At 44.5% G+C, this 27,983-nt stretch overlaps 1 protein-coding gene across 1 annotated transcript in view; it reads left to right on the top strand.

Moving 5' to 3' along the window:
* Nucleotides 1-9,361: 9,361 nt before the first annotated feature.
* The window catches only part of LYPD6B (LY6/PLAUR domain containing 6B), a 167,903-nt gene continuing 149,281 nt past the window's right edge, over nucleotides 9,362-27,983 (top strand). The window contains exon 1 of the mRNA XM_079783249.1: nucleotides 9,362-9,393. The gene's annotated coding sequence lies outside the window, so the exon portion shown is untranslated. The remainder of the gene's footprint in view (nucleotides 9,394-27,983) is intronic.

Here is a 27,983-nt window from a genome sequence, read left to right as displayed (position 1 = left end):
GAGTCCCTTTAAGCCATCAGATGTATCCAGGCAAGAATCATGGAACCGGTAATGAAAGAGGATGCCTCCTGGTGGGGGATGGGGGCTTCTAAAGCAAGGCTGAGTAGCTACAGTGGTCAGAAGCTTTTCCATAGCAACAGACACTTAGACATGAGGCAGACACTTCAAACTGTGGTGAGAATTCAACTGATCATGATCCATGTCGACTTTTTTCTCTTTAGGGCATCATCTCTGGTTGCTTGTTTAAGTACATAGCCTATAACCGCCCCCCGCCCCCAGCCTCCCCGCCTACTTCTTAGGCGAAAAGTAAAGCAGGGTTCTCTTGCCCCATCTCAGCTCGCTCCACCGGGGGTCTGAGGGGCACTGGTTGGGTTCTCTCATCGCCAGGTCTGTGTGAGGCCGTGGAGGAGGCTGTTCAGGGAGCCCTGGTAATCACTGCCCCTCCCCCCACCGTGAAGATGAATAGGGGCTCATTTTAGTGCTGTGGGTTTAGAACAAGTAAACATGCCAGTCATACCACACCTGCACATGCAAGTCCAGCTACAGAAGGGATGGGAACAGCACAGGCGGCCTCTCCTAGGAGCCCCGCTTCGCCGGACTCCAGCAGCACCTGTCCTGTCCGAGGGTGCTGCTGATGCAGGCTGGGAAGGACAGGTTGATGGCAGAGTTTTCTAGGCCAAGGGATGCTAACCTTCAGCCGGTGCCAACAGGTGTCCCCGCCTCCCAACCCAGGTGTCCTTGCTGCCCTGCGAAGCCCCCTCCGGGGACACCCCTGCACACTGGCTATCAGGCCATGGCACCGCTGAGTACGGATGCTCCTCGACCTCTTTACTAGGGGTCACGTCCCAACGAACACATCCTAAGTTGGAAATACCATAAGTCAAAAATACACTTATACACCTAACCTGCTGAACACTAACTTGGACGTGCCCAGAGCACAGTGCACAGCAGGTACCGGGTGCTTGTCCTCCGCGCTCCGTGCCTGACGGAGCTGCCAGCTGCCGCTCCTGCCACTGCCCAGCATCGGGGGAGAGCAGGTACCACGTGTCACCAGCCCAGGAAAAGATCATGCCATGGCTTCTGCACCATCCGAAAGTTGAAAGATCCTAGTGTTGAACCTTTGTGAGTCAGAAACAGTCTGTAATTCTATAGAGGTAAGAAATGCCCAGTCAATTGCTGGGAAGCAAAATCTCAACATATTGAGAAAATGCTCCGGAAAATGGCAGTTTTACCCCTTATTTTATACACCGGAATGAAGATGGTGTAAGGGGGTTACTTGAAATCCACTGGTGATAGATTAGGAAGGCAGAGAAAGCAAAGTGAGGAAACCTCTGGGATTGGATAAAACGTAAAACGGAAAGACACACACTGCTTTTACATTGGTGGGCACAGGAGAGTTAACACTTACAGCACAGAGAGACGTGTGTGGGAGAACAAGGTAACAGTGAGGGATTCTTGGGTCTCATGCTCTGGTGGGAGTTGTGCCCTGGGGGGGGGGTGGGGTCTGGGAAAGGGGGATTACTCTGACATTCCAAGGTATGTTATTGCAGATGCAACAGAACAGTCGACAGGCTCAGTTACGGTAAGGATTGACCTTTGTCAAGGAAAACAGCATCCTAGGCCCGTGGTCGGCAAACTGCGGCTCGCGAGCCACATGCGGCTCTTTGGCCCCTTGAGTGTGGCTCTTCCACAAAATACCACGGCCTGGGCGAGTCTATTTTGAAGAAGTGGCATTAGAAGAAGTTTAAGTTTAAAAAATTTGGCTCGCAAAAGAAATTTCAATCGCTGTACTGTTGATATTTGGCTCTGTTGACTAATGAGTTTGCCGACCGCTGACCTAGGCCATGACTGCCTGCCATGACTCACTTTTAGGAAGTGTTCCTCTCAGGCCAGCCTGTGTGGTACGTTAGGGCTCTGTGTGTGTAAGGCCTGCCATGCAGGCCTCCCCTGGGCTTGTAAGGTGTACTATGCGGCCCCTTTTACACCCACAATTCCCAAGTGGAAAGAATGATGAAGCGGGAACCTGGGTTCAACTGTAATTCCCGTCGAGCGGCTGGTGGAGGCTGGTGGAGGGTTAACTGCACCGCATCCCAGGGCCTCTGAGCTGTGGAGCGTGTTGGCTCACTGCCTTCTGCTGCTCAGGTTGTGGTGAGGAGCAGCTGAGAAACTCTGTGCAAAGTGCTGCTCAAGTGTACGGAATCGAACCATCAAAAACGTCCCAGAGAAGATGTTTTCGCCTCAGACCCGGGCTGTGCCTTCCCGTCAGCAGCTTTGCTTCCAGCAGGAGGAGGAGGAACGTGCAGAGACAGGATTGCCTGCTTCTGCCCACGAGGTCAAGCCTCGCCGTAGTTCTCCATTTAGGGTTCTTCCTTTCCTCCTTCCTCCTGGGGAAAAGCCGTCTTAGGCTATTTCAGGGGTTGATCTCAGAATCCCTCATTGTTACCTTGTTCTCCCACATACCCCGCTCTCCAGATAACCCCACTGGGGGGCTCTGGGGCCAGTGCCCGTACTGTGTGCCTGGTGGCCGTTCACACCGGGGCTCCTGCGAGGCCCTGATGTGGGATCCTGGGATCCTGAGTCAGGTCCGTTGGCTCCCCAGTAGCCACAGCTGGTGCAGAGCCTGCTCCCCACCGCAACTTTGCCGCAGCTTAACAAGTTCCCCACAGAGAGATTAGAGGAGCTCACGGAATCACTTAGCCAAGCTGCTGCACAAAAGCACTCTCGGCTCGTGCCAGCGTCTGGAAACACGCTGTCTGCTCCCTCGGCTAGAGAGCCCGTGCGAAGGTCCCCTCCTGGTGCCGCCCCTGGAGGCAGGGCTGTCCTCTGTCTGGGGGCCGGCCGCTCCTAAACACGAGATAACCGTGATCACGGCCTCTGCTTTGTACTCAACTCTTCCCAGGCCTTAGACCAGGAGGAAACCAAAGCCCAAAGAGGTGAAGTCCTGTGTCCCAGGTCCCGAGGCTGCTTTGCCTCTAGAACTCAGGTTCCTTCCGTGAAGGCCCTCGGCTTGCCCGGCTCAGTTTTTGCCATTCCCAGTCCCCCCTATGAGTTGCTGTAGATAAATAGTGCCTTTTAAAGTGGTTTTGGCTTTACTGTATTGAGCCAATACATTAGGGAGTTCTTGAAGAAATGAAGTGTATCTCACCAATCCGTGGAGTAGCAGAGAAAGGTGCAGGGACACTGGGAGTTGTCTGGATGTTAAGTGACCATCCTTATGTCACATGGAGAGACCAAGCCCGGAGCACCTTGCTCAAGTCAGGGTTCCCTCCGCTGCACCACCCCTCCCCCTGCAAACATCGACGCTTCCCTCATAACTGATAGCAGCGGGAGCCTCTCTGACATGCGGTCAAGCACTGCGTGCTATGAGTTGGGTGGGAATGTTTTGCCACAGCCCTTTGCTGTGTGTGTACTATGTGCCAGGGACCTGGTGGTCCAGGGTGGACCATCGCAGTTTATGGACTGGAGTTCCAGTAGTTCCCACTCCCCCCTGTGGTAACCGGGTGCCTCCAACAAGTTATCTGGCCTCTGCAGCTGAAATCTCCATGTGATGAACTCAAAGCGTTTGGCAAAAATATTAGCATTCATTTATTCTCCCCACAAATACAGGGTGTCCCCAAAATGTTATATACAAGGTATCTGTAGATTCTTTTTAAAAAAATATTATTTTTATTGGTTCCAGAGAGGAAAGGACAGGGAGAGAGAGATAGAAACATCAATGATTAGAGAGAATCCTTGATCAGCTGCCTCTTCCACACCCCCTACTGGGGATCGAGCCCGCAACCAAGGTATATGCCCTTGACTGGAATCGAACCTGGGACCCTTCAGTCCACAGGCTGACGCTCCATCCACTGAGCCAAACCAGCGAGGGCTGTAGGTTCTATTACATTTTGAAAATGAAATGTATTTTAATAAACACTGCCTTTATAACTATTCAAAGTGTGTATACATTTTTGGGGGACACCCTGTACTTGAGCACCTAATTTGTATTCAGCATTGCTTTCAGAGCTGGAGAGCCGTGGTAGACAAGACAAAGTCTTTATTTTCTTAGAGGCAAGTTATAAGCCAGTGAACACCACTTTCTAAAAGGACTCAGTACATTCAGGTGCTGGGGAGAGAAAACAGGACGCCATGATAGCAAGTGTCATGGGTCTACTTCAACTTGGTCATCAGGAGAAGCCTCTCTGAATGATCAGAGCAACCGGCCATGCAAAGATCTGGAGATAATTCCAGACAGAACCAGCAAGTGCAAAGGTCCTGAGGCAGCTTTTGCTTGGTGGGTTAATGGCAATAGAACTTTGATTTTATGCAAAGAACTCTCTCCACACTGGTATTTCAGCTCATTTTTGACCTTGCAGGTGAAAAAGATGGTACGTATGTTTGGGTTGGTTACCTTCAAAAGTAAGAAGTAAATTTGGGAGAATCAAGATCTTTCCTGGGGTTAGAAAGACATCTGCAAAGCCATTTGGACATTTTTGTAGCCGGTAATTTTGTAAGCAGACCCACAGAATGTCGTCCAGGCTTCAGTGCTTGCTCTGAAACCCAGGCGAAAGGGCCCAGCACCCGCCCAGCAAACTCACCCCAGTGGTGGAGAGGGCGGAGGACACTGAGGGATAAATCTGGAAAAGCTGGCATGTGGCCCGACTTCAGGGTCAAGCACAGGCCGAAGGGGCCACCTGCATCTTTTCATGGCCCTCTTTGCAGGAGAAGGAAACTGCGGCAGGCAGGGTGCCTCCGTGGAAATCCTGCTTGCTGGCCTGGTGTGTGAGACGTGAGCTGAATACACTCTGGGCTATTTCCACTTTTTGCTACATCAGGACTCTGTGATTGGTGAGCATCAAAATCCCAACGAAACACATACTTCCGTGGCAGCCCTTGGTCAGCGTGGAGGGAATTTCCCCAGTCCAAAAGAGAGGATGCTGGATTTGTCTGACAATGCTTGAGCTGACACTTCTGGGCGTCCCTGGAACAGGACTTTGATAACCATGCTTGCTGCAGCCGCTGCCTCCCTGGTCTTGCCTCAGACTCCGTTCTTGCCCAGATCTGCCAGGAGAGGAGGGCTCCCCACTGTGGGCCTCACACAGCTAAATGGCATCAGGCTGAAGCAGGCTGTTCAGTATCTAATTAGCCTGTGGCTCCAGGAAGTAGAACAAAACCTCTACATGTTTGAAAGATGTCCCTGGAACGTGTTAGCTGAATAGCCTCAGCTGTTCAAACAGCAAAGCGAGACGCAGGTGGGGTGTGGCGGGGGTGGGTGCTGGAGTGAGGTGTCAGGAGTCCTGGCAAGAAAGGTCTCGGCTTCTTTGGGATTTAAAGGGCTAACACGAAGGTGGCCGCACATTTTATTTTCCTCTTTGCAAAGCCTGACTTTATCTTTCGAGTGCCCCTCATGGGAACTTGGGTTGTGGAAGGAACAACATTTTCCTTTGTTCAGGTGGGACGAGGGCTTCACGTAGAGGGGAGGGGGGCTCCTTGCAGACTGGGATGGCAGCTGTTTCAAATGGAGCCATCTCTGGGCCTGTTTCTTCACCCGAGAAAGCAGAAGGTGGGGTAAGGTCAGCCTCCAGGCTGCCTGGAGGCAAGTGGCATCTGGGGTGCTTATTCTAAAACCTCCCGCCCTCCTGAGCCCAGATTCTCAGGAGCAGAGGGATCTGTCTGGAGCGAGCCTCCCAGGTGCCCCTCCTCCCCAGAGGTGCCTGGGGACAGTGGTCTGCCTGAGCTCTAGCCTTCCGGCTCGGAAACCCTTGGCTAAGTCTGGGAGTAAGTGAATTCTAATTATGTTCCAGACCCAAACCTCTTTGCAAATCTGATGACAGCTGTGGATGCTCTCTTTAGGAAAAATGTATGCATCACAAAATATTAAGTCTAGTTTCAGGGTCTCCTACTCTAATGTCAGTTGGCAAAAGAGAGTCTAAGATGCCAGCAGGCATGTCTCAGTGGTTGAGCCAGGAGGTCACGGTTTGATTCCCGGTCAGGGCATATGCCCAGGTTGCGGACTCGATCCCCAGTGTGGGGCATGCAGGAGGCAGCGATCAATGATTCTCTCTCATCATTCATGTTTCTAATTCTCTCTCCCTCTCCCTTTCTCTCTGAAATCAATAAAAAATATATTTTAAAAAAGAATCTAAGAACTTAGGACTATGACTATTGCAAAGTAGCTGCTCACTGAAGGTTATTCTATTATGTCTCTCAGCTTTCCTATGATATACTAGTATTCTTTTCATTTTACAGATGAGCCAAGTGGGACAGAGAGAGATGAACATACCTTGTGAGTGGTGGCTGGATTTGAGCCCAAATAGTCTTATTCCAGAGCCAGTGAACTTAAAATTTTGGGTAACCTAATCACACAAGTACCAGATTTGCCTACCGGAAGTCATAGCTCTTTCTGACTTTGATATTTATGGCCATTGCCCTACATTTCCCCTATATCAGTTATAATTAGTTGAGTAGTTACTGAGTAGCAGTGCCAGGAATGATCCTAGGAACTTTATGTGCATTGTTTTATTAAAAGATATGCTCAGGAAGGGAAATGCAGTATTATTATACACACTGAGTCCTAACTAAATGTCGAAAAAATTAGGGAGGGAAGCATTTCCTGAGGCTTAGAAATTTTCTGGATTATTTCCTCTTTGGGTAATTTCTCTTTCATGATATTATCAGAGACCTAGAAATAGAGAAGAAGCTGACGATCTTCTAGTTCCAACATTTCCCTAGGGACCAGCAGAGAACAGTAAGACAGTTATTTGCAAGGATTAATTCATCCTAGATTCCTAAGAGTCTAGCAATGGTTTTGTCTCTATGTTCAGCGCATTGGAGTCTATCAGACACCAGCTGGCTCTCTGTGTGCTGCCAGTCAGAGCCACGTTAACGACAGTGAGAGCACCGCGCTGGCGCTGCGCTCACGCACTGCACGTGCACGGTCCCACCGAACCGCACAGTGGTATCGGACCTTCACGTGCAGATGCCCCTTTCAAGCAAAGACCTTCGGGCAGAGCTCTTGCCTGATTTGATGGCTGCACATTTCCCAAGTAGCAAAAATGCATAATTGAAGTACACAGCCAGGGATTTTCAGGAAGCACCGATTGGGGGATGGGGGAGGGGAAGGGGAGAGAGAGGGAGAGAGAGAGAGAGAGAGAGAGAGAGAGAGAGAGAGTCCATGTGTATGCCAGGGCGGAACTTGTGCCTTCCTGATGATTCCCAGGCCAGTCTGGGTGGCATCACTCACCCACTTACCAGGCTGGCCCAGCCCAGATCACATACAGCAGGAGGATCCTAAGTCACAGAGGATCACATGCTCCGCTGACTGAAACCAACACACAACAAGGGCTGGGCCACTTCACGTGGGTGAGACTCAGAGGAGCTCACAAGCTCAGCCCCACCTGCTGCGCAAGTGGCTGTCCCCGTGGGCAGGCCCTCCCACAGCCCCACCCTGCCACACCAGCCTCCGCACCTGCCACAGACGGAGGACAAGCGGAGTGGGGCACACCTAGGTGGGGCACCCACTGCCACTTTTTTCCAGGTTGGCCTTGCCCAGTGTGAGGTGCCCCGCCAGGCAACACCAGTTCTTAGACACCCATCCACACAGGACTCGCTGATGGAGGGGAATGGGGGCTCCAGGCCTGAGAGTGCCGAGCATACTGCTGGGGAAAGGAAGGAGCAAGCCACTTGGCCATGGCCTCACCTCGGCAGTCTCTAATTATGGCCTCTGAGGTTTAACACATGCAGCCATAGCCGTCTACCGCAATAGTTACAAGAGTGCTCTCCACCGCAGCTTTAAAGTTATACAGCGTTCCCTGAACTGCTCTTGAAGTGGATTTCTTTAATGAATCTGGACATTAGCAGCATCACACATTACCGTGTGTGTGTGTGTGTGTGTGTGTGTGTGTGTGTGAAGCCCATTCATTTGTTCAATGGGACACACACACACACACACACACACACATCCCACACTCTTTTATCCTATTTTGGTATGTCTTTCCTTCTTTTTATTAAAAAAAATTATTGTTTTTATTGGGGGGGGGAGAGAGAGAGAGAGAGAGAGAGAGAGAGAGAGAGAGAGAGAGAGAGAGACATTTAATTGAGAGAGGAACATCAGATGGAGCCTGAAACCCAGGCATGTGCCCTGACTGGGAACTGAAACAGTGACCTTCTGGTGCACGGGATGATGCTCAACCAACGGAGCCACATCAGCCAGGGCTGATGTGTCTTTATTTTTGAAACTGTCCGGGACTCAGTAAATGCAAGTGATTTGGGTCAAACGACTCTGAGAGGCTTGGAAAGGCCACAGATTAGAGATCCCCGCAGAGGACCAAAGCCAATCCGAATTTCTGCACCAGTTCTGTCCCCCAAATTCTTCCCAGCTACAGTCGCACCAGCACCTCATACTACCAGCGCTGGGGTTTTGAGTCAGTTGCCACAGTGTTTCCACAGCAGGGCTGGCAGGATGGCACTGGAGTTCAGAGCCCTGCATGTGACACGTCCGAAGTTAAAGATCTGCGGGACAGCTTACGAACTGGCCCTGGGAGGGTAGACCTTCTGGGGCGGCTGGCTGCCTGGGGAGGGATGTCCGCAGTACAGAGGACGGTGGGCTGTCGCTGCTGAGGCGGGAGTGAGCACTCTGGCCTGACGTGAATGGCCAGCAGAAGGCTGGACCCCAAAGGCCGGGCCACACCGTGTCTGTTTACTAGGTATTAATGGAGCACCTGCTGGGTGCTGGGTTTGTTCCAGGTTCTGGTGACTGAACAGTGGACAGGCGAGGTCCCTGCCCGACTGGGGCTTGCAGTCTAGGGGTGGGGAGGACAGCACCCTCGGAAATGATTTTATTTATAGCCTAATGCCATCATTAAAACGGGGGGGGGGGTGACGTGGAGTGGGGTAGGGGGGAATGATCGCAGAGGCCTTTTGAGTCCTTCCAGTTCTGAACTAACTCGCCTGTGCCCTTGGCCCAACCATTCCCCCCCGCCCCCCCGCCGCGTCCCCCAGGGTCTCGGTTTCTCTGTTCTGCAAAGAAAGGGGAGGCCTCCCCCTCTTGGAGCTCCGCTGCGTCCAGCTCCCCCCTCCCTCCGAGTTCATTTCCTGAGCGGCCAGGCGGGGTGCGAACAGCCGGGCCCTGCTCCCCGCCGCCTCCCGGGCGCTGAGCGTCCCAGGTGTCACCTAACGCGGTGGCCCGGCCGCCCTTCCGCCCGCGGAGAACCTGCGAGGTTTGCCCGCGGAGCTGGAGCCGGGCTGCTCCCCGGCCCGCGGGACCCACCGGTCCGGCCGCGGCCCCCTCGGGGTGTCCCAGGTGTCGCAGGGCGGGAGGAGCCGCGCCCCGCCCCGCCCCGCGCGCCGCAGCCAGCAGCGGGCCCCCGGCGGGCGTTGGAGCCGAGGCGGGAGCCGGGAGCGCGGGCGGCGCAGGTGAGCGGGCGGCGCTGCGGCCCGGGAGGGTGGTCGGATGGGGCGGGAGGGAGGTGGAGGGGACTGCGGAGCCCGCGCCGGGGTTCTGCGGGCGGCGGGGGGGTGGGGGTGGGGGGGCTGTGCGGGGCGACCCTCTCCGGCGCGCGAGGGGAGCGAGGCGCGCGGGGCCGCGGCACAGCCGTAGGGTCCGGTCCGGCCGCTGGCGTACGGCGAACAGCAGCGAACATCTGGACGGGGCCGGAGCTGGGGCGGCGCCAGCACTCCAGCGGGTGGGGAGGGAAGGGGAGGGGGGTGCGGGCGGCTGAGCGGAGAGCGGAGCCGGTTCGGGGGTTCAGGGAGGAGGAGCCGGGGAGCTCAGCCTCTCCGTCCGGGCGCTTCCCAGGCCCCGCGCCGGCGCTGCTGCCCCTCCGCCCGGCTCTGGACTCTGGAGTTGGTGTTGAGTAGCCGAGCACCGGGCTACCTGGGCTTCTGAGAAGCCGTGGGCGAAGCTGCGCTGACCCGGGGGCCTCAGGTTGCCAGGTGCGGGTCTCTGCGCCCTGGGCATTGTGAGAGATGGAGGTGTGCTCACCATTTCCCGGGCCTGGCCATCAGGGTGATAACGTGGAAAAAGTCTAGAGTAGTATTTAAATTCCAGTTACTAGCTGTGTTGCCTTAAGCAAGTTACTTAACTTCGCAGACCCCCAGTTTCCTCAAAGGTAAAACGGGGGTTATAATCTTTAGAAGAGCCCTACGTTGTATGCTGTTCCTAAAGTACACAGCACAGTGCTTGGTGAAAAAGTTCCCTCCACTTTTGTAGGTGTTCCTGCAGCACGCTACCTTCCAGAGGTCCCCACGCATTCCAGAACAGAAGGCAGAGCCAGGAGGCTTAGATTGCCCTCCTTTAGGAGGGACCCTGCGGGTGGTGGCAGTGTGTTTTTTGAAGGGAGTCGGCATTTTTCTTTCTTTCTTTTTATTTATTTATTTATTTATTTTTTCTCATCCCAGGAGTGAGGATATTTTTTCCATTGATTTTTTTAGAGAGAGTGGAGGGGAGGGGAGAGGAGGAGGAGGAGGAGAGAGAGACACTCAGGATTGAACCTGCAACTGAGAATGTGCCCTTGACCAGGAATTGAACCTGTGACCCTTCTTTCTACCCTTGGGTCTGTGCAACACTCATTTCGCTTGCTCTAACCATCCAGCTGCAGGCCAGGGCCCGCCCTCCCTCCCCCCTTCCTTCCTTCCTTCCTTCCTTCCTTCCTCCCTCCCTCCCTCCCTCCCTCCCTTCCTCCCTCCCTCCCTCCCTCCCTCCCCCCTTCCTTCCTTCCTTCCTTCCTCCCTCCCTCCCTCCCTCCCTCCCTCCCTCCCTCCCTCCCTCCCTCCCTCCCTCCCTCCCTCCCTTCCTTCCTTCCTTCCTTCCTTCCTTCCTTCCTTTCTCTCTGACTTGTTCATGGCTAGGCCTCCTCCCAGCTGCCTTACTTCCTGACCCCATTCTAGAGGCCAAGATGGAGAGGTGCGGGTGCACAGGGCCTGCGGACAGAGGTGTCATCAGCCTGCTCTCATTACATTTGTCAGGATTCTTTGAGTTGTTTTCTTCACGTGGCAATTGCCTTGTGCGATATAGAAATTGACTGGCTCACAGGCCTGAAAGGCTGAGGGTTTTCGCTTCAGGCACAGTTAGTCCCAGGAGCTCCTATCAGGTTGCAGGGCTGCTCCTCTCTCATTTGTATCTTGGCTCTTGCCCCTCTGTGTTGACTGGTTCTTACTATGGAGTGTTAAATAGCATGGCACCTCCAGGCTCATCTGCTCTTTCAGAGAGAGGGGGGAGGGGGCAGTCTTCTTCCATCCCCTCCATTATTCAGCACATCTTACTTGTATAACTAGACCAAAGCAGGCCAGGCCATGTCAGTGGGCAGGGAGCAGGTTTCCACCATAGAGGTGGGTGCTTTACCCAGGTCCCACCAGTGTTTGGGGAGATTAGTTTAGCTACTAGGATACTGCCACCCCGGCTGCTGGGGATTGGGGAGGGGCAGTCCCCAATGAGAAGGCTGCATCCTGGGCAGCTAATCATAGGACATGCCCATTGTACCATCTCTGCCTTTGCTCGCCACCATCTGAAGAAGTCTGTAGCAGAGTGCACACTGCCTGGATGCCCTAATCTGTCTGTCAGTCATCAAGTCTTTATCCAAGGCTCGAAGGCATCTTGCATGTTCATCCTTTCATTCATTATTTTGTTCATTCACTCATTCATCATTTAATTAGTGCCCAACATATGCTAAGGCCTCTGCCAAGGGTGAAACTGCTTGCTTTTGAGCTCAGAGTCTAGCTGGAAAGGCAGTGTCTGGGACTGTTTTACCGGGGATAGCGTGAGGACTTCCCAAGGACATTGTAATTGTCCTTTAAACTGGAGATGAGTAGGAGAAAAAGTTGGAGGGACTTCGCAGGCCATGTGTAGGGTATCATATAGAGCTTTCTATTGTAAGTAACAGTATTTAGGTGACTTTACCCTCTTGTGTAAGAAGTCTGGAGGCAGGCAGTTCAAAGCAGTCACAGCTCTAGGTTGGCTCCTGGAAGATGCCCTTGGTTTTCTCTGCCCTGTCCCAGGGGGACGGGAGCTCCATGCTGCCTTGATGGGGTAACAGCCAGAGCAGAAAGGAAGGGATAGGGGTTGCTTCTCGTGTTTCTCTAGATAACAAACATTTCCTAGAAGTTCCATGTGCCATTGGCAAGAATAGTCACATGGCCACCCTAAGCCAGTGGCTATGAATGTTTGGGCAAGCAATCTGGGGCTGGGGGAGGGCTCACCTCCCCTGAGCACATCGATGCTCCAGACCCGAACAAAATCGGAATTCTGTTAACAAGGAAGAAAGCGAGACTGCCCAGCGGGCTGTTAGGTAGACAGTCCACTGTGTCTCCCACCGGTGGTGACAGAGGGTGAAAGGCATGGCCTCTATGGGCAATCGGAGTTCAGTACCATAGCTGGGTATGGTGTGGCTGCTGGGAAGAAAGGAGCTGAGGTTGGAGACGCAGGTAGAGACAGGGAGTCCCCAACGTTAGGCACCACTCTGGGTGTCACTAAGAAGCATACAACTTGGTCCCACTCTTCAAATAACTTACACTCAAAACCTGGAAAAGGTTTTCTGAGTTTTTCGTACTTTCGTTAGTAACAGCAACAGTGACTCGCTCTGTGGTGGTAACTCTCCAGGGGTGGACTAGGGTGGCGGGCTTTAGGGATGGGCCCTGTGTAGTTCGAAAAAGCTTCACAGATGGTTCTGCTGTGCCTCCCGCTCCCCAGCCTACCCCGGTGCCTCCGCTTCACCTCCCCATGCCCTCTCGTGTCATGTCTTCACTTCAGTATTGTTACCTGCCTTTAAACGAATGGGCCGGGACTTGCTGAAGATGAGGTTAGTGGTAGATCCTGGACTAGAAAACAATTTTGCAGACAGTAAGTCCAGTGAGTGAATACTCCATAGGTGTGTTTAATAGGAAACCAGCCAGTCTATTGCTTTGAAAGTAAGTATTCAGCATGTTTTCACTTGAAGTTTGAGGTGAGTGCTGCTTTTTGTTACCATTTGATATGGTGGACACTGCTGGACATTTGGGGTTAGATTGGATAACCACGGCTGCTACTGCACATGATCCTCCATCCTCAGTATCTAGTTAGCACAGACACTGGCAAAAAGACCTGGTCGCTAATCCCGGTAGAAAGGAGGGAGTGACAGGGAGCATATTGTGTTGTTTCGATCAGCAGTACTGCCATGGGTTGGCCAGGATCACTGGAAGAATGTGAGGGAATGAGGTAGAGAGATACCTTGGGTAGTCATTCATTCCATAAATATTTATTGAGCATCTACTGTGTGCCAGACACAGTTCTGGTGCTGGTGAAAAAAGAGTATATAAGAAAGACAAAGTCTCTTCTCATGGAGCTTACAGTTTACTGGAATGAGACATTTATTTATGTTTTATTTCATATGTCAAGTGGTGTGAAGTACTATAATGAAAAATAAAACAGATTAAGAGAAGAAATGCGCTGGGCATAGCGTGATAATCTTAAAGGTTTATTGTCTTTCTCATTGCCAGCAGGGAAATATAGTCTGAGCAGGTATGGCATTGGGGGAAAAAAAAGACAAAAAGACACATGTTCACTTGGAAGAAGAGGGTTACATATTGGATAACTTGATCTTAAAGGATTTCTTTCATGCAGAATCTGTTTGTTATACCTGACATTGTTCCCAAATATGATTTACAATGACTTACAAAACATGGTACCAGGTGATGAGAAATAAGTGAAGAAATATGAGCAAAGGGATAATAAGGGTCATTTCTGTCATCATTGTGTTCCAGAATTGTTTAGTTTTCGTAGCAGGGGAAGGAGGAAGTATGGTGATTAAAAAATGTGGTGATTCATGTTCAGGGTTCGTTATTTAAAAGGTGAGAAAATGAATTTTGATGACTCAGGAAGTTATAACTTTTTTTATTGTTGTTTAAAGCAGCGGTCGCCAACCTTTCGGACTTCACGGACCACCGGTGGTCCGTGGACCATCGGTTGGCGACTGCTGGTTTAAAGAACCAATTTTATTTGATAGGAAAAGTAGTCTCTTTACTAAGGACTTATGTCAAATTTATCTCCTGAGTTAAAAAACAACAACAAACTTTTTTTTTAGATCAATCTAAAGTACATCAAAGGTTAACAGAGACCAAAGACTCATTTTCTTGTCAAATAATATGGTACAAATGAAAATTGGTGAGAAGTTTGGACCTATAACTGACTGGAAAAAATGTACAAATTCATATAAAAATTTATAGCATAGAAGTGTTATGAGGGATAATATTGATTACCTATTTTTTGGGGGGTTGTTTCTTATTGTCAAGTTTTGAGAGTTCTTTACATAATCTGGATATATATCCTTTGTCAGAAATGTGATTTACAAATAAATTCTCCCAGTCTGTGCCTTATCTTTTTATTCCTGTAACAGTATCTTTCTTAGGGTAGAATTTTTAAAACGTTGATAAACCAATTTATCAATCATTTTATGAATCAAACTCTTGTTTTATCTAAGAATTCTTTGCCTAACCAAAAGTCTCTAAAATTTTCTATATTTTCTTCTAGAAGTTCATAGTTTTATATTTAAGTCTATGGCCCATTTGGGGCTCATCTATAATAATCTATAATAATAAAAGCATAATATGCTAATTAGACCAGACAGCCTAACGACCTTCTGGACGACCTTCCGGGTGAAGCTGCATATATCCTTTCTAGTTTCTTGGGATATATTCCTAGAAGTGGGATCACTGGGTCAAATGGGAGTTCCATTTTTAGTTTTAGAGGAAAATTCATACTGTTCTCCACAGTGGCTGCACCAGTCTGCATTCCCACCAGCAGTGCACGAGGGTTCCTTTTTCTCCACATCCTCACCAGCACTTGTCGTTTGTTGATTTGTTGATGATAGCCATTCTGACAGGTGTGAGATGGTACCGCATTGTCGTTTTGATTTGCATCTCTTGGATGATTTGTGACTTTGAGCATGTTTTCATATGTCTCTTGGCCTTCCTTATGTCTTCTTTCGAAAAGTATCTATTTAGGTCCATTGCCCATTTTTTGATTGGGTTGTTTATCTTCCTTTTGTTAAGTTGTATGAGTTCCCTGTATATGTTGGAGATTAAACCCTTATCACTGATAACATTTGCAAATACGTTCTCCCATGCAGTGGGCTTTCTTGTTGTTTTGTTGATGGTTTCTTTTGTTGTACAGAAGCTTTTTATTTTGATGTAGTCCCATTTGTTTATTTTCTCTTTAGTTTCCATTGCCCTAGGAGCTGTATTGGTGAAGATATTGCTTCGACATATGTCTGAGATTTTGCTGCCTGTGGATTCCTCTAATATTTTTATGGTTTCCCGTCTTATGTTTAAGTCCTTTATCAATTTTGAGTTTATTTTTGTGTATAGTGTACTCATAAGTTGGTGGTCTAGTTTCATTTTTTTGCATGTATCTGTCCAATTTTCCCAACACTGTTTATTGAAGAGACTGTATGGATGCCGTTGTATGAAGGAACCACTTCCAAGCTTATTCTATGAAGCCAGCATTACCCTAATACCAAAACCAGATAAGGACAACACGATGAAAGAGAATTACAGGCCAATATCCCTCATGATATAGATGCCAAAATCCTCAACAAAATTCTAGCAAAGCGGGTCTAGCATTACATCAGAAAGATCATACACTATGACCAAGTAGGATTTATCCTGGGGATGCAAGGATGGTACAATATCCGCAAATCAATAAACGTGATACATCACATAAACAAATTGAGAGATAAAAATCACATAGTCATATCAATTGATGCAGAAAAGTATTTGACAAAATCCAACACACTTTCTTGATAAAAACCCGCAGCAAAATGGGAATAGAGGGATCATACCTCAACATAATAAAAGCCATATATGACAAACCTACAGCCAACATCATACTCAATGGGCAAAAACTAAAACCATTTCACCTGAGAACAGGAATGAGACAGGGATGCCCACTTTCACCACTCTTGTTCTACATAGTACTGGAAGTGCTAGCCATAGCAATTAGACAAGAAGAAGAAATAAAAGGTATCCAAATTGGAAAAGAAGATGTAAAACTGTCATTGTTCACAGATAACATGATACTGTACATAGAAAACCCTAAAGACTCCATAAAAAAATTATTAGACTTAATAAATAAATTCGGTAATGTAGCAGGATACAAAATTAACGTCAAGAAATCTATGGCATTTTTATACACCAATGGTGAACTTACAGAAAGAGAGACTAAAAAATCAATCCAATTTACCATCGCACCAAAAAAATTAATATACCTAGGAATAAACTTAACTAAGGAGGTAAAAGACCTGTACTCAAAAAACTACATGACACTGAAAAAAAGAGATAGAGGAAGACATAAACAGATAGAAGAGCATACCGTGTTCATGGATTGGTAGAATCAACATAATTAAAATGTCCATACTACCCAAAGAAATCTATAGATTCAATGCACTCCCCATTAAAATTCCAACGGCATATTTCATAGATCTAGAATGAACTCTCCAAAAATTCAAGTGCAATAAAAAAAGACCCTGAATAGCTGCAGCAATCCTGAGAAAGAAGAACGAAGTAGGAGGGATCTCAATACCAGATATCAAGCTGTATTACCAAGCTACTGTTCTCAAAATTGCTTGGTACTGGCACAAGAACAGACATATAGACCAATGGAATAGAATAGAGAACCCAGAAATCAACCAAAACCACTATGCTCAATATTTGACAAAGGAGGCAAGAGCACCATTTGTTTAAAAGACTGTTCTTTCTCTATAGAATTGTCTGGACACTTTTGTTGAAAATCAATTGGCCATAAATGTATGTATTCTATTCCATTGATATATATGCTTTATTTTGTGCCAGCACTACATTGTCTTGATTACTATGACTTTATAGTAAGTTTTGAAAGTAGATAGTTTAATTCCTCCAACTTTATTCTTTTTCAAAATTGTTTTGGCTTTTCTAGTTCCTTTGCCTTTCCTTATAAACTAGAGAAACAGCTTGTGAATATGTATAAAACCTCCTGTTGGGACTTCTAATAGGATTGCATTGAATTTTATAGATTCATTTAGGAAGAATAGACATCTTTACAATGTTAAGTCTTTCAATCCATGAATATATCTTATTTCTCCATTTATTTCAGGGTTTTTTTCCTTATTTTTCTATCAGTATAGTAGTTTTTTCTATCAGTATAGGATAGAGTTTTTGCATATGATTTATTATATTTATACTTAAATATTTCATTTTGGGGGGTTGCTATTGTTGCTAGCATGTAGATATGCAATTGATTTTTGTATATTGACATTGTGTTCTGTTACCTTGCTAAAGTTATTTATTCTAGGAGGTTTATTTGTATATTTTTTGGGATTTTCTACAGAGACAATGATGTCATCTGTGAATAAAGACAATATTATTTCTTCCTTTCCAATCTGGATGCCTTTTATTTCTTGTCTTGATTTATTGTACTGACTAAAATTTCCAGTACAATGTTGAATAGGAGTGGTGAGAGAAAATATCTTGTCTTGTTTTTTTTTATCATAGGAGGAAACAATCTCTTACTATTAATTATGATGATGGCTGAGGTTTTTATGGTAGATGCCATTGTATTTCTTGTTTACTGAGTTTTTGCTTTTTCTCCATCTATTGACAGGATCATGTGATTTTTCTTTATATTTAATAATGGTGAATTACACTGATTGATTTTCAAATGTTGAACTAGCCTTGTATTTCTGGGATAAACTCCACTTGGTTGTGATGTATTTTTGGAAGAGAATGTATAGGATTGGTATTTTTTTGTTTCTTCAGTATTTGGTAGGACCAATTTAGTGAAACCAATGGGCCTGGAGTTTTCTTTGATGGAAGGTTTTCAACTACAAATTTAATTTCTTTACTATATATAGGTTTTTTTTTACAACTCAGGTTACCTTTTTGTTTTATGTTTTGGGAATTTACATCTTTCAAGGAAATCATTTACTTCACTTAAGTTGTCAACTTTATGGATATAGGCTTGTTTGTAAGTAGTGTTATATTACCCAGTTAATGTCTGTGGAGTCTATTATGATGTTTCCCATTACGTTCCTGATATTGGTAATTTGCGTCTGCAATAATTTTCTTACTCTGTCTAGAAATTTATCAATTTTATTGATCTTTTCAAAGATCCATATTTTGGTTTTATTTTGTCTTATTTTTCTATTTTAAACTTACTTGATTTTTTTCTTATTATTTACTTCCTTCTCCTTGCTTTGTGTTTAATTCACTCTCCATTTTTCTTAAGGTGTCAGCTTATATTATTAATATGAGATTTTTCTTACTTTACATAAGCATTTAATGCTATAAATTTCCCTTTAAATGCTGCTTTAGTCATGTTCTGCAATTTTGATGTGTATTTTTATTTTCATATAGAATTAAAATATTTTAAAATTTTCTTTTTTTTTTTAAATATATTTTATTGATTTTTTTACAGAGAGGAAGAGAGAGGGATAGAGAGTTAGAAACATCGATGAGAGAGAAAGAGAAACATCGATCAGCTGCCTCTTGCACACCCCCTACTGGGGATGTGCCCGCAACCAAGGTACATGCTCTTGACCGGAATCGAACCTGGGACCCTTGAGTCTGCAGGCCGACGCTCTATCCACTGAGCTAAACTGGTTTCGGCAAAATATTTTAAAATTTTCATTGAGACTTTCTCTTGACTCATATATTATTTGAAAGTATGTAATTTAATTTTTACATATTTGGAAATTCCCAAAAGTCTTTCTGTTATTGATTTCTAGTTTAATTCTATTGTTATCTCACAATATAATTTGCATAATTTCTGTTCTTTAAAATTTGTTCACCTTTGTTTTATGGCCCAGAATATGGTCTATCTTGGTAATTGTTCTGAAAAGAATGTGTATTCTGCTATTGTTGGGTAGAAAGTTCCAAAAATATTAGGTCAAGATGCTTGATAGAATTGTTCAGGTCTTCTGTGTTCTTTCTTATTTTCTTTCTACTTGTTTTATCAATAAGAGGCATGCTAGAGTCTCCAGCTAAAATTATAGATTTTTTCTGCTTATCACTTTTTGCTTCACATATTTTAACCATCTGTTCTTAAGTGCATATACATTTAGGATTGTTATGTCCTAAGAAAGGGAGAATTGATCCCTTTCTCAGTGTATAAGTCCTCTTTATCCCTGTTAATATTCCTTATTCTGGAGTCTATTTTGTATGTTAATAGTGTAGGTATTCCAGCTATCTGTCTTTTAATTGATGTGTTGATCACTCATACTTACTATACCAGTATGGTTTAATTAAACCTATTATTTTGCCATGCTGTTCTATTTTGTTCCATCTGCCCCTTTTTTTAAAAAAAATCCTCAGGTGAGGATATTTTGAGAGAGGAAAGAGAGAGAGAGAGAGAGAGAGAGAGAGAGAGAGAGAGAGAGAGAGAGAGAAACATTGGCTACCTCCTGTACGCGCCCAGACTGGGGATCAAATCTGCAAATTCTGCAACATTTTGGGTTTGGTCTATGGGATGACGTCTAACCAACACCAGCCAAGGCTTGATTTTTTTTTTTCTATTTCTTCAGAATTTTTTATGATTCCCTTTTATCTTTACTATGGACTTCTTCAAAGGACCTTCGCAGTATGTTCCCAATCCTTCTTTTTCATCCTTTGTGCTATTGCTATCATTTTTCTTTTACATATACTGTGAAAAAAAACTTACTACTGTTGTTGCTTTAGACAAGGGGTCAGCAAGCTTTTTCTGTAAATGGTCAGAAAATAGTGTAGGCTTTGAGGCCACATATAGTCTCTGTTGTATATTTTCTTTTTAAAAACATAAAACCATTCTTATCGCATGGATCATACTAAAGTAGACTATGGGGCTGGATTTGGCTTTCAGGCCATAGTTTACAGACTCTTGTAAACATTTAATTAACTTATAGAGCAATTAAAATAAGAAAAAGATGAATTCTGTTTGACTTTCATTTATTCCATTTCTAGCACTTCATGTCTTTGTGTTGATCCAAGTTCCTGTCTGGCATTATATTTTGCTTGAATAACTTCATTTGACATTTCTTATAGTGTAGGTCTCCTGGCAATGAACTCTCTCAATTTTTGTTCGCCTATGACAGTCCTTATTTCTCCTTCATTTTCAGAAGATATTTTCACTGGATATAGAATTCTGGGTTGGCAGAAAAAAGACTACAAATATATTGTTTTCTTATTTGCTTGCAGTCTGATAAGAAGTTTTTTTGTAATTCTTATCTTTGTTTCATTGGTATTTGACCTGCTTGGTATTGTGGTTTGGTATTGAGCTTGGATCTGTGGTTTGGTATCTGTTATAAATTTTGGAAAATTCTGAGGTTTTTTCTTTAGATATTTCTGCTGTCTCACTCTCTTTCTTTTCTTTTGCAATTTTGATTACACCTAGGTTAGAATTTTTGTTATTATTCCACAGCTCGTGGACACTTTTTAAATTTATTTCCTTTGTTTTATCCTTTTATTCCTTCTTGTTTTTGTTTGGGTAATTTCTACTGACCTATTTTTAAGCTCACTGATTCTTTCCTTGGCTGTGTAAAATCTATTGAAGAATATCTGTTGAAAGTATTCTTAATTTCTATTACTGTGTTTAGCCTTTCAAGCATTTCCATTTTATTCTTATGGTTTCTATTTCTCTGTTAAAATTATACGTTTAATCTTTTATGTTAATCACCTTTTCTGTTAGGATCTTTTACAATTAATTATGCTTATTTTAATTTTTGTGTCTGATAGCTTCAATATCTGAGTCTGGTTCTGTTAATTGCTATGTTTTGGGGCAGTGTAGTTTTTTTCTTTTCTTGATTTTTTGGTATGCCCTGCCATGTTTTGTTGAGAATTGGACATTTTGTGTAGAACATTAGAGACTGAGACAAATAGTTTTTATGCCTAGAAATGGGTAAGCCTTTCTGCTTCTGCTAGGCCTTAGTGTGCAGGTTGATCAGTGTAGTCAGGAGTTGAACTGGATTTGAAGTTTGTTGTTGCTATGGTTACCCTCAGTGCACCACAGAGTCCAGACTCCTCTTGAGTTACCTGGAGTTCAGAGTTGGGCTGCTTTACTGAAGGGCTTTTCTCAGTATCGGTTTCAGTGTCAGCTCTAGGTATTCCCTTGACACTGCGCCTCTGAGTGGTCTGCCTCCATGCGCTTTCAACTTTCCCAGAAGCATTCCGTTATTATTTGTTACTTGATGCTTGTTAGCCAGTCCAGGTGTATTTGCCTCAGGTAAACCGTGCTCATGTCTTGTCTCTTCCTGCAGGTGCCTGGTTCTCTTAGATTTTGGGCTGGTGTGTTCCTCTGTGACCTCAGCTGTCTAAGGGATTTAAGAACGTTGTGAACTGGCAGTTTATCTGGCTTTTTATTTGGTGTAAGCATGGGAGTGATGCTCTTTTCAGCCCTGGGCGGAATTCAGCAGCCTTGATTTGATGTTTTCTAGCTCTTTCTTTTTATGATCGACTTGTAAAATCCTTGTGCTGTTTTCCTTCCCTGTGTGCTTTGTACATTGTTATGTATACATTTTATGCATGTAAATCAGTGATTCTCAACTCTTACCTGGGGAACATTAAACAAAATAAAAATCTTGGACTCCAGTGTTTCAATTGATATATGTTGGGATCCAGGCCTGGGTGTCTTTGAACAGCTCCCCAGGCGAGTCTGATGTACATCGAGGAGGCTGAGAACCTCTGGTTTAAGTATCACTTACAACCTTTCCTTTCACCGGGGTGCTATTCCAACATAAACGACCAAATAAAATCCCAGGCTCTATACATTCACCCTCGTGACTTTGTGGAATTGTTTCCCTCCTAATTATGCTTTCAGTGGTAATTACCTGCAGTCAGCTGATAGTCTCACAGAATGGGGAGGAACTTGGAGTTCTCATTTAACTTTCCATTACTTACATGAGTACCCTCCACGACAAGCTATGGCTTTGGCACTGCTTGGCCATCTTTCAGATGCTGGCAACTGTCTGCCATTCAAAATGACACACCCCACTGTGAGATAGTTTTACTTGCTAGAGGTGTTTTTCTTCCATTGAATTGAAATGTGCCCTTCTATCATCTACTGAGTAATTTGTCTACCTTGTAAACTGTTTTGAGAGAAATCCATTTGCATGACCTAGTGCACATGGGTGCACAGAAGTGTGTGTGCATGTGCGAACATATGCACACACTCTCCTACCCATAACAAGCATTTTATGAAACGGCATTTATTGTGAGTCTTGTACTTGTAAATTGGTTTCACACCCCACCAGTGGGTTGTTTCTTGCAGGATGAAAAATGCTTCCCCAGCCCGTATTCCACGAGACAAGCTTTCCGAGGTTTAAAGACAGCTCCTCTGGCACCTCCGAGTTTTCTTGGGCTGCTGCAGTGCTGGTTCCTTCAGCGGTTTCAGCTTCCTCACTGCTCTGGCCAGCGTCCTGCACAAGGTGAACTTCAGTCCTGCATATGAATGGCCTCGCCCGGCGGCCGGGGCTGTGCAGGCGGGCAGGTCCGTCAGAGTAGAGGAAGGGTTCCTCGTCTTTTTCTAGACACCATTTCTAGTCCCGGCCCAGATTCCGAGGGATGTAACTTGAACCCATCTTTTGAGGGACGTTGTTGATGGCTTTTTTGGGGCAATTTTTATGTGTCCCACCCTTTTCAAATTAATAACATATTATCCTAATTAGCTACATATGCATCTTTATTTACCAAGAGACTGTGAACTCCTTAGATGTCCAGAAGAATAGTTCATTCTTTTGCTTCATAGTGATCAGTGCAAAAATATTAATTTGTTGAATTAATCTTAGAAAACTGTGTTCCCAGTCAAGAAACTTTGGCCTTTAGCATGATTGCTTTGCTAACAGTTGTGCTTCTACATTCCCTATAACTTACCAACACAAGAACTTGATAGCCCTGCATTTACTTTGGGAAGTGGACAGGCAGGGTAATGTAGATGTCCTTGTCACCGTAGTACTCATGCACGAGACACTGGCAGGTTCTGTGTGAGGTGCCAGTATTTCACAGCTTACAACCTGCTTGGGGACACATGGCGTGCAAGATGAATGTCAATGACTTGTGTAGTGGGTATGTGTTCTTAGAGGTCACACAGGCGGTCAGGAAATAATTGATTTTGACTTTGAAGGTCAGCATCAGACATGGAGTGGGAGGTATTTGTGGGTGAGGAAGATTTGGAAGGGGAAGAAAGCTATTTTCAGAGTCTCCCAAGTTGAATGAAATTGCAAGTTCTGCTATCTCTAGGAGTGCCTTGGATCCATAGGATCTGAGAGAAAATGCAGGTAAGATACAGAGGGAAATAGAATTTAAAAAAGGTGGGACACATAGCAGGATAGATATCCACAGAAGGTAATAAGCTCAATTCCCCCCCACTGCTCCCCCCCACCCATATCTGTACCTTCAGAGACTTTGACAGGTGTAGTTTGTGTGCTGTTCTGGAGGCTACTTCTCGTCATGGGTTCAGCTGGCCAGGACCATTTCAAGGTCCTGTGAATATATTAAAAACCACCTCCGCCTCTTTGTAACTTCCATCAGGTTTTATAGCAGCCATGCATAGCCATTGACCAAAATTTTCTTTCTTTATTATACATATATATATTTTTAGTTGATTTCAGAGAGGAAGAGAGAGGGAGAGATAGAAACATCAGTGATGAGCGAGAATCATTGATTGGCTGCCTCCTGTATGCCTCCTACTGGGGATTGAGCCCATAACCTGGGCATGTGCCCTGACTGGGAATCGAACCATGACCTCCTGGTTCATAGGTTGATGCTCAACCATTGAGCCACACCAGCTGGGCTAAATCTCTCTCTCTCTCTCTCTCTTTTTTTTAAATCCTCACCTGAGGACATGCTTATAAAGAGGAAGGGGGAGAGAGGGAAGGAGGGAGGGAGGGAGGGAGGGAGGGAGGGAGGGAGGGAGAGAGAGAGAGAGAGAGAGAGAGAGAGATTGGGTGTCTTCTGTATGCTCTCCAACTGGGGACCCAACCCGCAATCCAGATATGTATTCTGCCTGGGATTTGAACTGGCAACCTTTAGGTGCACTGGACGATACTCACCCAACTGCGCCACCCCAACTGGGCTAAACTCTCAAACTTCACCTTTACAGTCATTTTGCATGTCATTAAATATTATCTTTAGTGGTTGGTATAATATTTCATCACGAAGCTGTATCTTGTTCTTTGAGCTAGAATCCAGCTCTTGCTCTCATAAACAATGCTGTCATGTGTGTATATGCTTGTAGCTAGGTCTCTGAAGTGCATCCACAATTATTTCCTTAGAATAGAGTTTCTGGAAGTGACATAATTGAGTAAAGGGCTATAATATTTTCAAGGCTCTAGATATATATTTCCTTTTTGTCCGCCAGAAAGCATGAACTAATCTATTTGAGAGCTGAAGAGTGCCTCTTCCCCCAAGCCTCCTGCAGCACCAAGATGACTATTTCTTAAAATCTGTATTAGGAGCCTTCTGGCTGTGGCCCAGTGAGGAGGCTGCAAATCCTTTCCCCAGAAAGCAACTGTAAGTCTGGGCAAAAGGAGCAGAAACCGTCATTTTCTCACTCTGGTCATCCATCAAAGGCATACAGCAAACTGAGAAACGTTGTTCTTGAAAAAGTGCTGCCCTTCGCCAAAGCACAGGGGGAGCCTGTGGGTGCTCACCACCCCAGCGCAGTGCTGCAGACAGAGGAGTGGTCTCAGCAAGGGAGGCTCTCGGGACCAGCCCTTAGCTGCCAAGGCCAAAGGGATTCACTCCATTTGCAGAGGTGGGCGGTGCCTGCACCCAGGGAGTGTTTTCCCAGATCCCTCCTCCCTCGTTTCAGTTTACTTTGAATCTTTAAAAGATATAAAATATTCTTCATTATAAGCATTAATATTTATTGTATAAAAAGGGGAAAATAGCCCTAACTGGTCTGGCTCAGTGGATAGAGCGTCGCCTGCGGACTGAAGGGTCCCAGGTTCGATTCGGTCAGGGGGCATGTGCTTTGGGGGCGCATCCCCAGTGGGGAGTGTGCAGGAGGCAGCTGATCGATGTTTCTCTCTCATCGATGTTTCTAACTCTCTAGCCCTCTCCCTTCCTCTCTGTAAAAAATCAATAAAATATATTTAAAAAAACGAAAAAAGGGGGGTGGTAAATAAACATAAAGAGAAGAAAATTGAAGCCCATTGGGTGTGTATTCTTCTGTATCAGCTCATTTCATAGAACTTGCTGTGATGACGGAAATGTTCGTGCTGTTGGGTACAGTAGCCTCTGCCCTCGTGTGTTTATTGAGCACTTGGACACGTGGCCAGTGCAACTGAGGATCTGAAGTTTTACTAATTCTCATTAATTTAGATTTAAATATACACATGTGGCTAGTGCTGTAGTGTTAGACAGCCTAGTTTGGTTACTTCTATCATATGGAGGCCTACATACATACCTAGTTAAAAAAAAACAAAGATGTGAGCATATCACATATTGTATTTTATTTCCCTTTTTTTCTGGTGAACAAGATATCACAAACATAATTTTAATAGCTGAATGATGCACTTTCCATTGAATGAATGTATCATAATTTGTTTGATAAAACTTCTGTTGTGCCTTCAGGGTATTTCCAATATTTTGATATTATAAACGACAGATAACCTTTATAGCTAAAGTTGTGACATTCATAGTTATTCACGGAGGATAAATTCTTAGAATTTGAATGATCGAGTCAACTTTGATACCCGTTTCCAAACTCCTCTTCCAAGAGGTCCTTCCTGAGAACAGGGGTGAAAGTATCTCACCATTATTACTGTTATTTAAAAGTTGAGATAAATACACGTGCCATAAGAATTATCCTTTTAAAGTTTAGAATTCAGTGGATTTTAGTCTATTCACAAAGTTGAGCAACCATCATCACTATCTAATTCCAGAACGTTTTCATGACTCCACAAAGAAATTTCATACTCATTAGCAGTCACTTCTCTTTCCCTCCTTCCCTCAGCCCCTGGCAGCAACTAATCTACTTTCTATCTTTATGGATTTGCCTAGTCTGGACATTTCATACAAATGGAATCATTCATCATGCAACCTTTTGTGTCTGGCTTCTTTCACTTAACATAATAATTTCAAAATTTAAGGTTCATAATGGTTTCAAGGTTATAGCATAAACCAATACTTCATTTACTTTTATGGCTGAAAAATATTCTATTGTATCAATATACCATATTCTGTTGATCCATTCATCTTGATGGAGATTTGGGTCGTTTTCATTTTTGGGCTATGATGAATAATGCTTCTATGGACATTATGTACAACTTTTTTTGTGGACGTATTTTCTGTTCTCTTGGGTACATACCTAGGGATGGGATTGCTGGATCACATGGTGACTCTATGTTTTTGAGCAACAGCCAAACTGTTTGAAAAGCAGCTGTGCCTCTTTACATTAGCACAGCAAGCTCAGAGGGCTGCAGTTTCTCTCCATCCTCACCAACACTTTTTACTCTCCATCTTTTTGCCTATTGATATCCTAGTTGGAATGGCATAGTATCTCTATGTGGTTTTGATTGGCATGTTCCTAACAACTAATGACGTTAAACGTCTCGTATGCACATATTGACCATTTGTGTATATTCTTTGGAGAAATGTCTATTCAAATTATTTGTCCTTTTAAAAATTGGGTTATTTGTCTTTTTATTGTAGAGTTGTTAGAGTCTTTATGTATTCTGGATACTAGATCCTTATCAGATACATGATTTGCAAATGTTTTTTTTTCTTATTCTAAAGGTTATCTTTTTACCCCCTTGATAGTTTTCTTTGAAACACAAAAGTTTTAATTTTGATATCTTATTAATTTAATTTTTTTTACTTGTGTTTTTGGTGTCAGATCTAAGAAAACATTGACTAAGGTCACAAAGGTTGACACCAATGGTTTTCCTAAGAGTTTTATGGTTTTAGCTCTTCCATTTAGATGTTTGTTTGATCTATTTTGAGTTAATTTTTGTATATGGTATGATTTAGGGCTCCAAATTGATTTCTTTTGCACATAGCTATCCAGTTATACCAGCATCATTTGCTGAAAAGAGTATTATTTCCCCCATTGATTGTCATAGCACCCTTGTCAAAAATCAATTGACCATTAATATATAGTTTACTTCTGTATTCTCAGTTTTATACATTGGTCTATATTTCTATCCTTATGCCAGGACATTTTGATTATTGTTGTTTTGTAGCAATTTTGAAATATAAGTCTTCCAACTTTGTTCTTCTTTTTCAAGATTGTTTTGGCTATTCTGGATCCCTTATATAGCCATACAAATTTTAGGATTAGTTTGCTAATTGCTGCAAAAGAGCCAGCTGGGATTTTGATAGGGATTTTAATGAATCTGTAGATCAATTTGAGGATTATTAATTTGAGAGATATTTCTTCAGCTATTTAGATCTTTAATTTTTTTCAATGATGTTTGATAATTTTTAGTGTTCAAGTCTTGTTTTATTAAAAAAGGTTAAAGTTAATTTTTTAAAAGTTAAATTTATTATTAATCATTATGTTATTTCTGATACAGTGTAAGTTAAATTGTCTTAATTTCATTTTTGGACTGTCTATTGGTAGTGCATAGAAGTGTTATTGATTATTGTGCTTTGATTGTGTATCCTGAAACCTTTCTGAACTCGGTTAGTTTTGGTCATTTTTGTAGTGAGCTCAGTAGGGTTTTCTGTATTCATGATCATCACATCTACACACGAAGAGAGTTTTACTTTCTTTTTCTTTTTTCTCCAATATGGATGTCTTTTATTTCTTTTTTTTGGCTAATTGCTTTGACAGCACAATGTTGAATAAAAGTGGTGAGAGCTCACATCCTTGTCTTGTTCCTCTCTGAAGTTCTTGATTAATGAGATGGCCAGTATAATTTGTGCTATTTTTGATGACTGTTTTTATACTCTGAGAATCTGAGTGATGGAGCAGGAGTTGCTGACTGTTCCTCCTGGAAAGGGTTCAATCAAACAATAAAAATTCCCTTTGTCTTGTGCATTGGGAGGAGGCTTGGCATCGTAGTGACCAGAAAAGGAGAATTTTAATG

This window comes from Cnephaeus nilssonii (assembly GCF_951640355.1).
Source record: "Cnephaeus nilssonii genome assembly, chromosome: 10".
Classification (NCBI taxonomy): Eukaryota; Metazoa; Chordata; class Mammalia; order Chiroptera; family Vespertilionidae; genus Cnephaeus; species Cnephaeus nilssonii.
The sequence above is the reverse complement of the archived record's forward strand: the minus strand, read 5'-3'. Positions and strand labels throughout refer to the sequence as shown.